Raw genomic sequence first — 17417 nt, 5'->3', positions numbered from 1 at the left:
TTTTTATAGATTATTTTTGAGATCCAATGTAGAGAAAATAGCTTTAAAGGCAATGTTTAATATTGTATAATCCAATCGTTTAATTTATATACTTATTTGAAAACATGTGTTTTATATCAAAAAAAAGCTGAGGTGGGCGCCTGGCTGGCTCAGTTGGTTAAGTGTCTGCCTTCGGCTCAGATCATGATCTCAGGGTCCTGGGATCCAGCCCCACTTAGCACCTCCAGCTCCCTGCTCAGCTGGAGTCTGCATCTCCCTCTCCCCCTGCCCTTCCCCCCTTCTTCAGTGCCCTCTCTCTCTCTTTCTCACAAAATGAATGAATAAAATCTTTTTTTTTAAAAAAGCTGCAGTTGTTAAGAGTAAAAAACTTGAAAGATAGGGTAAGGGTACAATGAAGGCAATTCCAAAAGCTTAGGTACACCTGTTAAATATTACAACTTGAAGGATTACAACTTGCTTCGGCAGCACATATTCCAAAATTGGAAGGATACAGAGAAGATTAGCATGGCCTCTGCACAAGGATGGCATGCGAATTTGTGAAGGATCAGGTGCGTAGAGGGTATGCTGTAGAAAAAGGACAGGGGAATTACACAAGCTGATTTTGGAGTTAATCTGTTCTCTGGTCTAAGAGCTGGTAGGAAGATAATCTGAGGACTCTGTGTGATGTAGATTCTTAAGAAGGGACCCAATGCTTCGACCCCTGGGCTAAATCCCCAGGTTATAACTAAAAGGGAAGCAATAAAAAAACCAGTCAGCTTTTAGAGGCTAGGGTTGCATACTACCAAGAATAGCGCTTCATTCTGCACATTGTCAGAGAGAAGAATAACAATGGGGATGGAATTGCTCAGGCAGATCTCACACCCTTGGGCAGCCTGCAGAGTCCAGCACACCCCAGTGCAGTAAAGAAGCCTTCTCTAAATATTTCCATCTCCTCAGAGGGATAAAAATGTGGGTTAGATTAAAAAGAGCCCCCTAAGTACTCTGGAAAGGATAAGGTACAGGTAGAGAATGTGGAGCTGGCTGTCTGAGGACATAGCAGGTCCAAGGTATCAATAATGATTGATGTACACAACTTTGAAGATCCCCCCACTCAGGGGTCAGTATAGACAGAGAATAGTTATGAGGCTTCTTGCTTCTTTCCTCCTTGAATTAAAGAACATATGTAAGCCCACAAACTCCAGGTAGAAATAAAATATAAAGGTGAAGGGAGAGAAATCTGAGAGCCTTGATTGAATGAGGAGTTATGACAAAAGTAACTCAGTTCCAAATGGAATAATAACATGAGGTTTATCTTTCTTTAATTGAGAATAGTAATTATCCTGCAATCAAAGAATACCAGGTCCCATCATTTGTACTTAAAGACATGTAAAGATAGGCTTTTCTGTACACATTCAAAGAAGTGTAAATTTCATGCTCATTAGATTTGTAATGTGTTGTTAAAAGGTCTGTAGGTGGTTCCATATTCAAGTCAAAACTTCCCTTCCTACATTTAATCAGTATCAACCTGAGGGGCTTTTTAGTAAAACACAGATTGCTGGACCCCCAGGGTGGAGACTGAGAATTTGCACTTTTTAACAAATGCAGGTGATGCTGATGCTGCCAGTCTGAACCCTACTCTTGAGCAACCATCACCTTATTGTACATAACGATACTTTATGGCTTTTGCTTTAGTCAAAACATCTGGTGTTTTTGTCATGTCCACTGTTTTCTATATCCTGTTTAATAATCAAACACAAGAGAAATAAACCAATGTCACTTTTATTTTTGCAGTTGCACTGTTGGGTGGCAGTTAAATTAAGTCACAATGTATGGGATGTGCCCAGAAAAATCTGGTGTTCTTTTGTGGAACTGTGCTTTCCTAAATTTTATCTGGTCATCGCTACCTATCCTTCTTAGGTGGAAGAGTTCATGCACGATTAGTATTAATGCAAAGTACAAACTGGGTGATTGTGCCAAATTTTCTACTAATGTACTTGTTTTAGCAAATAAACAATAACTTGTTGAAATAATGCAGAACATAGTTGTGTCTGGGATAGAGAAGAAGGTATGTTGGGTATAAGATAATTTATTCTCTTGTTAGGTAATAAGGTATAATTGATGCAAAAAAAAAGCAGATGTCTGAAAACTATTTGATGGGTTGATAGAGATGATATGCTCTTTGAAATATGAATAAGCACTGGAAAAAAGGTCTTAATTATTCCCTTTACCTTCATATCATAGAAAAGTCAACCATTTTTCCAATAGGCTGTTTTATACACATTGTAATATATACTTGATTCATTTTCAGAGATGGGAACAGAGGATTCCTTGATATACTATTGAAGTAAGAGCGTAAGAACTCCTTCTTGGACTCCTGGGGATTAAAAATCTTGTGTTGTGAGGGGATTAAGTTAAGTGAAGTAAGTTGAGCAGAGAAAAACAATTGTCATATGGTTTCACTCATATGTGGAACATAAGCAATAGCACGGAAGACCATAGGGGAAGGGAGGGAAATCCAAAGGGGAAGAAATCAGAGGGAGATGAACCATGATAGACTATGGATCCTGGGAAAAAGTCTGAAGGTTTCAGAGGGGTGGGGGATGGGGGGATGGGGTAACAGAGTGATGGGTATTGAGGAGGGCACGTGCTGTGATGGGCCCTGGGTATTATATGTAACTAATGACTCGTTGAACACTATATCAAAAACTAATGATGTACTATACAGTGGCTAACTGAACATAATAAGAAAAAATTAATTAATTAAAAAAAATCTATGTTGTTACATCCAAACTCCTATTCTGACAGTGTGGGTCCAAGTAGTGAATACAACTACCTGAACTAAAAATCTTTTAAAATATACTAATTTAAAAAGCACAAGATTTTCCAGGCATTGTTCTAAGCATGTATGACATATGTTGACCTTCATAACAAGCCAACGAGATGAGAACACATTGCACAGACATAAAAGTATTTTGCCCAATATCATACAGCTAGTAAGAGGAGTAATTGAGATTAGAATCTGGCATTTGGGGAGGGATTCTTAATGTTGTCAATAAGATTGTGATTTTTCTCTCTTTCAAGAATCTATTACCATACCTACCATGAGGCTATTATTAGATGTCTGATCCCCTTAATTAAATAATCATGATAGTTTTCTCCTCCTAGATACCTCTGCATAATTGTTTACTCTTAGTGGTCTCTCTCATTTTCCACTTCATTGAATTTTCCTAATTTTCTTTCTAACTTACTCACTTTTCTTATGTCTGACTCATGGGTTCCTCTTTTCTTGCTATTTGATAAATGAATGCATTTTCAAAATTAAGACATCAGCCTTCTGTTTTTCCTAGTTTACTTTGGCAATCTCAGCTATTTCCAGGTTAACAGATTGTATTTTCAAGAGATACCAACATCTCCCAACCCAATGTTCTTTTTTCAGTATGAACCTATCATTTCACCATTGGGAGGTAGAATTTAATTTCCCTCACCTTCAATCTAGACAAGCTTATAACTGCTTTGACCAACAGAATATGTGGGAAGAAAGCTATATATCTTCCAAGGCTAGGTCAAAAGAGGCTATCAGCTTTAACTTTGTTCTGTTGGAACATCATTCTGAGCAAAGCTAGTTGACATGTAAGAAGTCTAACTACCCTGAAACTACCACTGGGTTTAATACGTCCAGGTATAATATTTTCAGCCTTTTAGCCATCTCTGCTTATGCATGGAACAGGTGAGCAAACCCATGTTACACCATTCAAATGAACCCAACCACCAATGGAATACCAATGAATAACCTCAAATAATGAAATGAGAAGCAAAATCTTCCATATTTATCTTAAATAAATTGCTTTCATGTCAAACTCTGCCCATATTTCTGATCCACAGAATCTTTAAAAATAATGATTTAAGTTTAACTTAATAAATTTGAAGTGGTTTATTGTGCAACAATATTAACTTGAATCCCCATGTATTCTAAAACTCCCATTTTACAGCTAAACTTCTAATAATTTTCTATTCCCATCTCCTCCTCCTCCTGTTATGTTGTTTTTACTTTCAAACCTTGTATTCTAAATAATTATATTAGGCACTAGACACAGAAACATCAATAAGATGCGGTCTCTTCCCTCATGTCTTACTTGGAAAATAAATATTTTATTTGGGAAAAAAGAGCAAATATAACAATATATTGGATTAATTCAATTTTAAAATTAAAGGTATTTGGGAGGAAATAGGAATCACAATTAATACTCAGTAGAGTCATGATAGGTTTATAAGAACAAGCATCACTGCCCAAATATTGAGTTGGAGAAAACAAACCAACTGCATTAGTGTTGGGATAGGCATTTTGGAGAAAGGACGTTCAAATAATAGAGCTAGCATAAATAACATAAATGTATAGGTTTATAGTAGAAATTCCAAGTGGTTTGGTGTTGGAGTTGAGTTATGTCACTCTAATTTCTAAAGATGTCATAACATAAAATGTCATAATATCAAAATAGGGAGAGAGAGAGACAGAAAAGAGCATGGACATAATGGATTATCAGACTTCCTTTTATAAATAACTGAGTCTCAGATAAGAGTACAAGAATCATTGAGTACAAGGTCAGTTCTTCTGAAACTATTGGTAATGAAGAATCAGTGTTTTTCCCCCAGTTTTCCATGGACCAATTCTTGTATAAAATACAAGAAGTGAAGTTACTAGAAAAGTGAAATTGAAATGATACATAAACTATAAGCCCTTAATTTTTATTATTAGAGTCAATGGACATAAGATCACTCTATCAAATTACTATAAAATTTCAAGTTTTATATCTTCAATTTAAGTAATTATCTAGTGTAGACACATAACAAACAATTTCTGGACTGGCATTAGTCTGTGGCCCATACTTTTCAGTAACATTGCAATAGGGGATCCAACCAGGTGGCTGGTGAGTAACTAAGTTGTTACTGCAATTGTCCAGTGGAGAAAGACTAATGTATTACCCTGTTTTATTATAACTAGAAGTGTAAAGGGTAGAAATAATATTAGAATTACTAAAGAGTTAAAATGCTTATATTTTGGATACTCTTAAGCTAAAATCGAGGATGATCTTCAGCTTTGTGTCTTAGTGTCTTAGACAACAGAATAAAAGTTATCCCTCTAGCTGATTTTTCTGATGGGGAATATTCAAGGACTTTATGGGAGAAATTTAAGTTTTAGAATTAAGATATGGTAGGGGATAAGAGCAGGGGTTCTGGATTACCTGCTGGTTTCATACATGACTCACTGGTCATGTGACCTCAGGCATATAATGTAGGCTCTTCATACTCAGCATTCTATTCTATAAGATGGAAACAGTAACAATTACAGATACTTAATTTTCTACCTGACTGCTTGATAGCTTCACCTGAGTTCTGTCAGGTCAAAATCAAAGTAATAAAATTATTCACACACCTCTACAAATTAGGTCTACCTTCTGACAATTATTTTTGGTAATGGCCCCACAATAATCTAAGGAAAAAACTATTCTCAAAATTTAGTTTATTTTTTTAATATTTGATACATTTATAAATGATTAATTCTATTGATTCCACTACTCAGAATTATCCTTTCTATTTCTATTCCTTGAGTCATTGCTCTAATACGTGTACTCTCACTTGTGTGTTGTAAGGTTTCCTAATATATAGGCAATATATTCTGTCTCAATCTATGGATGAAAATAAGCCACAGACCCTACAGCTTTCATAGTAGAGGACCCATAGTGTTTATTGTGGACCCCTGCAGCCTGCTCCATAGAGGACACAAGCAGTTTTTGCCACTGAGGTAACCAACAACACAGACACATGAAGAGGGAGAGCTGCTGTGCACCCCTCTGAAGGAGTGCTGTTGCACCATCTGGGATCATGGCAGCCAGTATCTCTTCCAACCATGCACACACCCCACACCTCAGAACCATGGCTCTATCACTCTGCTCTACAGCTGCTCGGGCACCTGAGCCACTGTATGGAGGGCAAGTCACTGTCCTGGACCCTGGAGCTGTTTTCATTCTGTGAGCACCTATGCTCCCATTGCCAGGACTGCGGCTGCCTCACAGGCACCATGCATCAGACACCGTGCTCCTACCACTGCTAGTGTGCCCACAAATAGTGGGGGACTGCTGCCATGGGGGACTCTCTCAGCCATGACATGCCTGTGGGAAAAGAGAGATCAAGAGGTCCCCACCAGCCTTTGACAGAGAAGACTCCCAACAGCCTTTGCCATTACTACTGATACGCACAGCCTTGACAACTGAGAATCCCTGCACTCTTCACTACTGCTGATTTTAGCTGAGCTGCATGACAGCTACACCCCTGGGCCTTCGCTGCAGCTGGAATTGCCACCCCCACCTCGCTGGCACTCTCAGCTCACCACAGGTGAAGATCTTTCCCCACCAAAACCAGTATGTAAAGTCTAGAGGAGGTAACTGCTCCATCAGATGTGGAGCCATCTACACGAGACTGTAGGAAACACAAATAATCAAAGAGGACACCACCAAATGAACGCAATAATTATCTCTAGGTGAGCCCCATAGGTAAAGCCTATGTGGATTATGGGATATATCAATCAAACAATTTTTACTTTATGAGAATCCCAAAAGGAGAGAAAGAAAAAGACAGAAAGCCTATTTAAAGAAATAATGGCTGAAAACTACCTAAAGCCGGAGAGAAATATTGACATTCAGGTACATGAAGCTTATAGGTCTCCATGCAAATTCAACCCCAAAATGACTACACCGAAATACATTATAATAAAACTCAAAAATCAAAGACAAAGGGTTTTGAAAGCAAGAAGAGAAACTCATACAAGGAAACCCATGCAGGCTGTCAGCAGATTTCTCAGTAGCAACCTCAGTAGCAGGCCAGGAAAGAGGGGGCTGATACATTCAAAGCACTGAAAGAAAAAACCATCAAACAAGAACACTTTACCCAGTAAAGCTGTCCTTCAGAAATACTGGACAGATAAAAACTTCCCCAGACAGAAGCTGAGGGAGTTCATCACCCCTAGACCTGCCTTACAAGAAATGCTAAAGGGAGTTCTTTATGCTAAAGTAAAAGGATTCTGATTAGTAACATGAAAACAAACTGAATTTTATCTAACATGAAAACCTATGTTGTTAAAAATAATGATATATTTTTAATATCATATTCTTTGGAATCTAGGACAGTTTATGGTATACCTTTTATGATTCTGTTGTGAATTTGGGGCTATTAGGAAAAGCAAGGTGATATTAAATAGTGTTCAAATAAATTGTTTAATCAAAATAATATACTTCCATTTGAATAGCTTTAAGTGGACTGACATTGTTTTCATGATTACCACTTTATCAATTTTATAGGTTGTATATTTATACAATACCTAGTAACTTAAAAAGTAAGGTGTTTAGCTCTAGTTATAGCTATTATTTTATCTTCAATGATTTTATTTCAAAGTACATGCATAATAAGGGGTACTGAGTAGCACAAAGTATACTGCTATATTATTTTTTAAATGTCAGCTATGTTATATTTGAGAAGTCACCTACCTCTGTGGTGTTCCCTTTCAACTGTGACCCTCCCTTTTTTACTTGTCATACATTTATAGCATTAAGGTAATAGTGGAGTGAGACAGAACCATTCAAACTGTATTTCATTATAAGGGGCATCAGGTAAGAGTTACTAACCCTCAGAGCCTTTAAAACCATTTTCACAAAACTGTGTCAATCATTGTCAAAAGCAAATACATTGAAATAACAAGTGAGAAGCTTGCTATAGCGTATTCAAGAAATTTCAATATTGTTTCTCTTTGGTTTCAGAATATTTTATTCTGTAGTTTATCTTAAATTATTTGAAAAATCTTTTTTCCAAACAAATTGATATTGTCTAACCTGCATGCATAAAATTAAATTAGGACAAAACACAAAACAAAGTTATTTCTTTAATTACCAAACAAATTCACTATTTCATAATCAAAGTAAGATACTGCAGGGCACGAATTGCACAGTGTTAATTCACGCTTAGGTGCATTGATGGCTCAGAGCCTTCAGCCTCATGCTTAGCAACACACTAGGTGTGAAATATTACAACACAATTCACAACCTGTCATGTCTTATGGCTTAATTAGGAATGTTTATGATCTTGTTATTCATACTCTATCAGTAATAGACAACTAAAAAAAGAGACAGGGGACCATTATATGCAGAATAGTGTCATCATCATTGCATAAACTGAAAGCTCAAACTGTGGCTTAATTCAGTCTGGAATGGTAACTAAAGAAATAATGAAAATAAGTATCATAAGAGAGTAGCAGAGCACAAATACTGTGCCCAGGAAAAGAACTGTGAAGTGACATATGCATGCATTATTTGATCTCATTATTGGACACTTGAACATTTGGGGATATTTACTTAGGTTAAAAAGACATGAAGTCTAATCATCCAAGAAAATTGTATCTGTATATATATATACACATCCATCAACACAGAAGAGGATTTTTGACTCAATGCATAAACTTAAAAAAGAGTTTATTTTATTCTCTGATGATAAAACTCCCAATATGTTCAATATTTCTTATAGCTAAATGACTACTTAGTGATTCCACAACTGTTGGATTCTCTGTTTTTATTTACATATCTGTGGTAGTGGATAAATATTTAATAATTCATATCAGTTGAGAAATATATTAAAGGAAAGTTCACTTTAAGATTTAGTGTAAAAAGAATGATCTGAGAGTTATAATAGATCAAAAAAGATCTTAGGCATGAGGGTTAGTAAAATAGAATTAAACCATATATAAAGTAATCAGACCCGATCACATAAAAATGTCCTAATTTTACCTATAATATCTACTGTAGATTTAACTTTTTTTTCCATGTACTCAGGGCAAATTGATCTTTATATTTGTGTGTTTGTACTGGTATCTACAGGCTGCAGTGCAGAGTAGTTGAAATCACTCCTGAAAAATGTTTCTTGTGATTTTGTATGAACCTCCATTTCATCCACTAGCTCAAGAGTTCAGTTGTTTTTTTCCTGGCTAAGAAGGGTCAAATATTATTTATTATTGTAGCTGGACATGATTTGAAACCAGGGTGCTCTAAAATCTTTTGTGAAAGTAGGAAAGGCACCATTTGCTTGGCACTTTCTACTCAATCTGCACTGAATTTCCTTAAAACATTTAGAAAATGATTGAATTGATTTTAACAAGAGAGAAACTGTTAGCAAGAGAATGTTTTATAAATATATTCAAGTAAACTGGTATTCACTGAAACCTCTCCTTCTAAAACTGTGACTGACCTGATGTGGCTGTGTTAACCGTTACTCATCCATCCATTCATTCAGCAGATATTTAGTGAGCACCTTGTAAGAGGCAGCACTGTAATATACTCCATGGGTAGTGGTAAATAAAACCACCATTCTCCCTTATATTTCACCCCCGTAGGTTTTTATCCCACTTCTCTCCAATATTAAAAATGAGGGTCTTCTCATTTTTTAATATTGGAACTATTTCATATCCTCTGTGGAGTGATGTAGGTACACTTTGTATCTCAATGAATTTAATTGCATTTCATCGTAAGACATGGGTGAACCATTTTCACATAGAAAAATTAGAATGGTGGACATATTTTCTCTAAACTTTATAATTACCAATATTTCCTTTTGTTGGGTTAAACAATGTTAAAGCAATTATCCAGGAAATTTGGGCAAAAAAAAAAAATTCTTCCATATGTGAGAAATTGAGAATAGTTAAAACATTAAAACATCTTCAAATGAATCAATGAAAATGTTCCTCTCTATTGATAAAACATACTTGGTAATTTTTCAGCCTTTTATTTTACATTACTGCACTGGTAAATTGCATCATGTGTTAAGTGATAAAACAAAGGATATATGCAGTATTGATAGAAACATACTGCACAAGAGGAAACTGCTTTTTTGCCATCAGTAAATTATTTTTAAACTTCAAGGAGAACTAACGGCAAAATACAGATGATTTTGATTATTTGAAAGATAAAGATATCTATAATTGTTTTAAGGTAAAGACAAAGATATTAATTACAACTAGTGTCAAAGGGAGAAAAGAGCAATACCCCCAATTATTCATTGCATCATCAGCTTATCTGTGGGCATCAATAAGATCATCCAAAAATTGATCTCTCAAATTAATAATATACAAGACATGCGTCTTAACAAACTCTTGTCACATTAAACTCAATGAGTCAATTACAGCATAATGTGATCTGATTATAGTCAGTTCCTTATTGATTTAAAAATGCATTTAAATAGATCCGAAATAAAATTAAAATGGTTTCATAGTGGCAACATCATGTTTTATTGTTCTGTTTCTTTTCCATAATCATGCGTTCTTCTCTGCATTTATAAATTCTCTCATATCATTATGAAAATAATATACATTTTCATGATTTAGTGTTTGTGGAGAATAATAAAATAGAGGATTCAAATTATTATTTTATGAATTTATTTAACTGGCAATCAATCCTAAAGTAATTTACATACTTCAAGATTCTCCCCAATACGGGTTTACTTTAATACTTAAAAAAAAAAAATTTAATCTCAATCCTTAATTTTACTTTATTTATTTACAAGTTCCACTATACTATACTCTTATAAGTGCCTTTTAAAACTGCTAGTTTGTATAAGGAAAATTCATGCAACCATCCTTCCAACACATACCTTTATTTTTTTTAATATTTTTTTATTATATTATGTTAGTCACCATACAGTACATCCCCGGTTTCCGATGTAAAGTTCGATGATTCATTAGTTGTGTATAACACACAGTGCACCATGCAATACGTGCCCTGCTTACTACCTATCACCAGTCTATCCCATTCTCCCACCCCCTCCCCTCTGACGCCCTCAGTTTGTTTCTCAGAGTCCATAGTCTCTCATGCTTCATTCCCCCTTCTGATTACCCACCCTTTCTTTATCCCTTTCTTCCCCTACCGATCTTCCTAGTTCTTAGGTTCCATAGATGAGAGAAATCATATGATAATTGTCTTTCTCTATTTGACTTATTTCACTTATCATTATCTCCTCCAGTGCCATCCATTTTGCAGCAAATGTTGAGAACTTGTTCTTCCTGATAGCTGAGTAATATTCCATTGTATATATGGACCACAACTTCTTAATCCAGTCATCTGTTGAAGGGCATCTCGGTTCCTTCCACGCTTTGGCTATTGTGGACAATGCTGCTGTGAACATTGGGGTGCATATGGCCCTTCTCTTCACTACGTCTGTATCTTTGGGGTAAATACCCAGTAGTGCAATGGCTGGATCATAGGGTAGCTCAATTTTTAACTTTTTAAGGGACCTCCACACTGTTTTCCAGAGTGGCTGTACCAACTTGCATTCCCACCAACAATGTAGGAGGGATCCCCTTTCTCCACATCCTCTCCAACAATTGTTGTTTCTTGCCTTGTCTATTTTTGCCATTCTAACTAGCGTAACGTGGTATCTTAGTGTGGTTTTTATTTGAATTTCCCTGATGGCTAATGATTTTGAACATTTTTTCATGTGTCTGTTAGCCATTTGTATGTCTTCATTGGAAAAGTGTCTGTTCATATCTTCTGCCCATTTTATGATTTGTTTATTTGTTTCTCGCGTATTGATTTTGAGATGTTCTTTGTAGATCTTGGATACAAGTCTTTTATCTGCAGTATCATTTGCAAATATATTCTTCCGTTCCGTGGGCTGCCTCTTAGTTTTTTTGACTGTTTCCTTGGCTGTGCAGAAGCATTTTATCTTGAGGAAGTCCCACAAGTTCATTTTATCTTTTGTTTCTCTTGCCTTTGGAGATGTGTCATGAAAAAGGTTGCTGTGGCTGATGTCATAGAGGTTGCTGCCTATGTTCTCTTCTAGGATTTTTTTGGATTCCTGTCTCACATCAAAGTCTTAAATCCATTTGGAGTTTATTTTTGTGTATGGTGTGAGAGAGTGGTCCAGTTTCATTCTTTTACATGTAGCTGTCCAGTTTTCCCAGCACCATTTATTGAAGAGACTGTCTTTTTCCCACCGGATGTTTTTTCCTGCTTTATCAAAAATGAGTTACCCAAAGAGCCGAGGGTCCATTTCTGGATTCTCTATTCTGTTCCATTGGTCTACGTGTCTGTTTTTGTGCTAGTACCATGCTGTCTTTGTGATTAGAGCTTTGTAGTACAGCTCGAAATCCAGCATTGTGATGCCCCCAGCTTTGTTTTTCCTTTTCAACAGTTCCTTGGCGATTCGGGGCCTTTTCTGGTTCCATACAAATTTAAGGACTATTTGTTCCAGTTTTTTGAAAAATGTCATCGGTATTTTGATTGGGATAGCATTGAAAGTGTAGATTGCTCTGGGGAGCATGGACATTTTAACTATGTTAATTCTTCCGATCCATGAGCATGGAATATCTTTCCATCTTTTTGTGTCTTCCTCAATGTCTTTCAAGAGTGATTTATAGTTTCTAGAATATAGATCCTTTACGTCTCTGGTTAAGTTAATTCCAAGGTAACGTATGGTTTTTGGTGCTATTGTAAATGGGATGGATTCCCTAATTTCTCTTTCTTCAGTCTCATTGTTTGTGTATGGAAATGCAACTGACTTCTGAGCATTGATTTTGTATCCCGCCACATTACTGAATTGCTCTATAACTTCTAGTAGTTTGGGAGTGGATTCTTTTGGGTTTTCCATATAGAGTATCATGTCATCTGTGAAGAGAGACAGTTTGACTTCTTCTTTGCCAATTTGGATACCTTTTATCCATTTTTGTTGTCTGATTGCTGTTGCAAGGACTTCTAGTACTATGTTGAATACTAGTGGCGAGAGTGGGCATCCTTGTCATGTTCCTGATCTTATAAAGGCTTCCAGCTTTTCCCCATTGAGAATAATATTTTTTGTAGGCTTTTCATAGATGGCTTTTATGAGATTGAGAAATGTACCCTCTATTCCTACTCTCTGAAGGGTTTTAATCAGGAAAGAATGCTGTATTTTGTCAAATGCTTTTTCTGCATCAATTGAGAGGATCATATGGTTCCTGAGTCTTTTCTTGTTGATATGATGTATCACACTGATCGATTTGCGAATGTTGAACCACACTTGCATCCCAGGTATGAATCCCACTTGGTCATGATGGATAATCCTTTTAATGTACTGTTGGATTCTATTAGCCAGGATCTTGTTTAGGATTTTGGTGTCCTTATTCATTAGGGAAATCGGTCTGTAATTCTCCTTTTTGATGGGGTCTTTGCCTGGTTTGGGGATCAAGGTAATATTGGCCTCATAGAATAAGTTTGGTAGCTTTTCTTCTGATTCTATTTTTTTAAATAGCTTTAGGAGAATAGGTATTATTTCTTCTTTAAATGTTTGGTAGAATTCTCCAGGAAAACCATCCAGGCCTGGAGTTTTGTTATTTGGAAGGTAGTTTATCACTGACTCAATCTCTTCATAATTGATTAGCCTATTTAAAAAATCAATTTCTTCCTGTTTCAGTCTTGGTAGTTTATAGGTTTCCAGGAAGGCCTCCATCTCTTCCAGATTGCTTAATTTATTGGCATATAGCTGTTCATAAAAGTTTCTAATGATCCTTCCAATGTCATTGGTGTTGGTCGTGACCTCTCCTTTTTCATTCATGATTTTATTAATTTGGGTCCTTTCTCTATTCTTTTGAATAAGTCTTGCCAGCAGTCTGTCAATTTTATTGATTCTCCGAAAGAACCAGCTTCTAGTTCTGTTGATCTTCTCTACTGTACTTCTGGTTTCTAATTCATTGATTTCTGCTCTAATCTTGGTCAACTGCTTCCTCGTGGGTGGATTAGGCCTGTCCCTCTGTTGCTGTTACAGCTTCTTGAGGTGAGAATATAAAAACTGCATTTTAGATTTTTTTATTCTTTTGAGTGAGGCTTGGATGGCTATGTATTTCCCCCTTAGGACTGCCTTTGCAGTATCCCATAGGTTTTGGACCGTTGTGTTTTCATTCTCGTTGGTCTCCATAAATTATTTAAATTGATTTTTGATTTCTTGGTTTATCGAGTCATTCCTGAGCAGGATGGTTCTTAGTCTCCAAGTGTTTGAGTTTCTTCCAAATTTTTCCTTGTGGTTGAGTTCCAATTTCAGAGTGTTGTGGTCTGAGAATATGCAGGGGATAATTTCAGTCTTTTGGTATCGGTTGAGACCTGTTTTGTGTCCCAGAACATGGTCTATTCTTGAGAATGTTCCATGGGCATTAGAATAGAATGAGTATTCTTTGGTTCTGGAGTGTAGTGTTCTATATATATCTCTGAGTCCAACACATCGAGTATGGCATTCAAAGCTCTTGTTTCTATGTTGGTTTTCTGCTCCGGTGTTCTGTCTATTTCTGATAGTGGAGTGTTGAGGTCCCCTACTATTAACGTATTTTTATCTGTATGTCTCTTTATTAAGGTTAGGAGTTGGCTTGTGTATCTAGCTGCTCCCCTGTTTGGGGCATAGATATTTCTAAGTGTCATATCCACTTGTTGGATACATCCTTAAGAATAATATAGTGCCCTTCTGTGTCTGTAACTATAGTCTTTAGTTTAAAATCCAATCTGTCTGATATGAGAATTGCTACCCCAGCTTTCTTTTGAGGTCCATTGGCGTGAAAGATGGTATTCCATCCCTTTACTTTCAGTCTGGATGTATCTTTAGGTTCAAAATGAGCTCTTGTAGACAGCAAATGGATGGGTCATGTCTTTTTATCCAATCTGCAACCCTGTGGCTTTTATGGGAGCATTTAGGCCATTTACATTGAGACTGATTATTGAGAGATATGATTTTAAATGCCATGTTGCCAGTAAAGTCTTTGTTTCTATAGATTGTGACTTTCTGTTCTGTATCACTCTTGGGGCCTTTTTACTTTTATAGAACCCCCCTTAATATCTCCTGTAGGGCTGGTTTCATGGTTATGAAATTGGTTAATGACTGGCAATTCTGGAAGGTCTTTATTTCTCCATCAATTCTGAGAGACAGCCTTACTGGATAAAGGATCCTTGGCTGCATGTTTTTCTCTGAAAGAGCTTTAAAAATGGCCCCCCAACCCTTTCTCTCATTCCAGGTCTGTGTAGATAGGTCTGACGTAATTCTGATACCTTTGCCTTAGTACGTGAGAAATTTCTTTGCCCTGGCCACTTTCAATACTGTATCCTTGGATCTAATATCTGCTAATTGCACTATGACGTGATGTGGCGTAGGTTTGTCGTGGTTGAGCTTGGGAGGGGTCCTCTCTGCCTCTTGGACACAAATGTTTGTTTCCCTCGCTAGATTAGGGAAGTTTTCAGCTACAATTTGTTCAAATATCTCTTCTAGACCTCTGTTTTTCTCCACCCCCTCGGGGATGCCGAATATTCTGACATTGGAACGTTTCATTGAGTCAGTAATCTCCCGTATCCTACATTCCTGAGCGTGGATTTTTTTTGAGTCCAGATTCTATTCTAGCTTTGTCTTCTACTAACCCATCCTCCAATTCGCTGATACGCTCTTCTGCCTCATTCACGCTGGCTGTCAGAGCCTCTAGTTTTGACTGCATTTGGCTCATAGAATTTTAAATTTCTGACAGGTTTGCTCTCATTTCCGCTCTTAGAGATTCTATATTCTCATTAACATTTTCGTTAATACTTTTTTTAAGTCTACACATCTTCTTGATCGTTGTTACTCTGAATTCCATTTCTGATAATGTGGTTATATCCATATCCATTAGTTCTGTGGCAGAGGCCACAGACTCATTGTCTTTTCTTTGCTGGGGGGGACTTCTCCTTCTTGTCATTCTGATGAGGAGAGGTTGCGGGTTTGTCCAGAGCCCGAATTATTGACCGGGACCCACGCCATGCGCCCTTGTTTTATAGGGATCTTAGGGATGTGGGCTTCTTGATTTTTCAGCCTGCCTTCTGGGGGAGGAGCCTGCCACGCCGATACTCAGGCCACCCTGTTTGGGTAGAGTCTCCGTGTCCCCTGCGAGGGTTGATGGGGATGGGTACACTGTGAGCCGCTATTTCCAGGCTTTTGTTCTCTGGCGGCTTTCCCTGGCAGTTTGCTGTGCCTCTTCTGAGAGTCAGAGCAGCAGTGGCCGAATCTCAGCCTCTGTCTCAGAACAGAGGGATCGCGGACCATTGACACTGTTGTTCTGGCCACTTTAACTCTGTTTCTGTTGGTGCTGCTCAACCCTGCAGCGTCCCGGGATGTGCGCCCCACACCCGGTGTCCCAGCCCTCACTTCCAGGGCCGGCGCGTCTCTGTCCTTTGTGTTTCTAACACCACCTGCCAGCCGCCCTCGCGCGTGCTCCAGAGCTCCGGCCCTCAGTCTGGTCCCGAGTTCCCGGCTCACAGTCTCAGTCTGCTGTCTCGCAGGTTCCAGTCCGTGAGTCCGCCTGCCCCCCCTTGCAGGTGGCTACCGCTTCCCGGCGCCCGAACACGGTGGCTCCCTCCCCTTCCATTTATCTTCTGATATCTGTGCGTGGTTTCACGGCTCCCCGCTTTGTACCTCAATACTTAGTGCTGGAGATATTCATTTGTAGAGATCCAGATGTATCTTCCTGCGTCTCAGGCTGATTCCGTGGATGTTCAGGCTGGTCTGGTACCTATCCAGCTCAACTCAGGGCACTGGCTGAAAAAGGGGTCCCCTACTCCTCCGCCATCTTAACTCCAACCCCCAACACATACCTTTAAATACTAATTTGTTAGTCTTATATGAAAGGAAGAGTAATTCACATATCAATATAAAAAGATCCATGATTATTTTATAAGAAATATTTTATATTACAAAGTTTATTTCAATATTGTACCACAATTTTTTTATCTTCATATTCAGAGGCCAATTGAAACAACAGACACTGGGGTTTTTAGCACAGTATGAAGAGAATTAATTATGCATCTCCAATTAAGGCCAATTAGTTGTACTTCCACTCCCTTGCACACCATGCAAAAACTCTACCCAAAGTGTCTAATAAACATAGAAAGTTCATTAACATTAAGTTTGGCTTCCATGTCTATTATCATCTCCTGTGGTGTTGTGTAGATTACTAAAATGTAGTGGAAATTATCTGTTAGAGATGTATAACATCTAATACCATCATTTATAGGGACTTTACATATGAAACTATTCATGAACACCTTAGCGTTAGTAATATTTCTAGGATTTTGCAAAAAATTTCAGGAAGTTGTGGATTGAATGGTTTAAGAGAATTTTTAAAATCCATTACCGTTAATGTTTAATTCAGGAAGTAATTGCTATGCTGTACTAAAATGAGTCTTAAAAGCTCTCTGTAGTCTTTGAAGAATTATAAATTGTGTTTCTTTTGGCAAATATTGTAGATACAGAGATAGAATATCTTATTACTTCACATTTCAGTGGTTTTCTTCTATAACATGTATATAAAAATATATTTTATATTGAAGAGCCCTGTGAACCTGTGCAAATTTGATTCTAACTAAGAGCTATGA

At 37.3% G+C, this 17417-nt stretch overlaps 1 non-coding gene across 1 annotated transcript; it reads left to right on the top strand.

Annotated features, from left to right (window-relative positions):
* Positions 1–453: 453 nt before the first annotated feature.
* Positions 454–556, top strand: LOC123801182 (U6 spliceosomal RNA). The gene has a single exon (XR_006782140.1). It is a non-coding gene; the product is annotated as a U6 spliceosomal RNA (small nuclear RNA).
* Positions 557–17417: the final 16861 nt, after the last annotated feature.

This window comes from Ursus americanus, chromosome 10, assembly GCF_024610735.1.
Source record: "Ursus americanus isolate L20-20 chromosome 10, mUrsAme1.1.p, whole genome shotgun sequence".
NCBI lineage: Eukaryota > Metazoa > Chordata > Mammalia > Carnivora > Ursidae > Ursus > Ursus americanus.
This window is presented reverse-complemented; position numbering and strand designations above follow the sequence as displayed.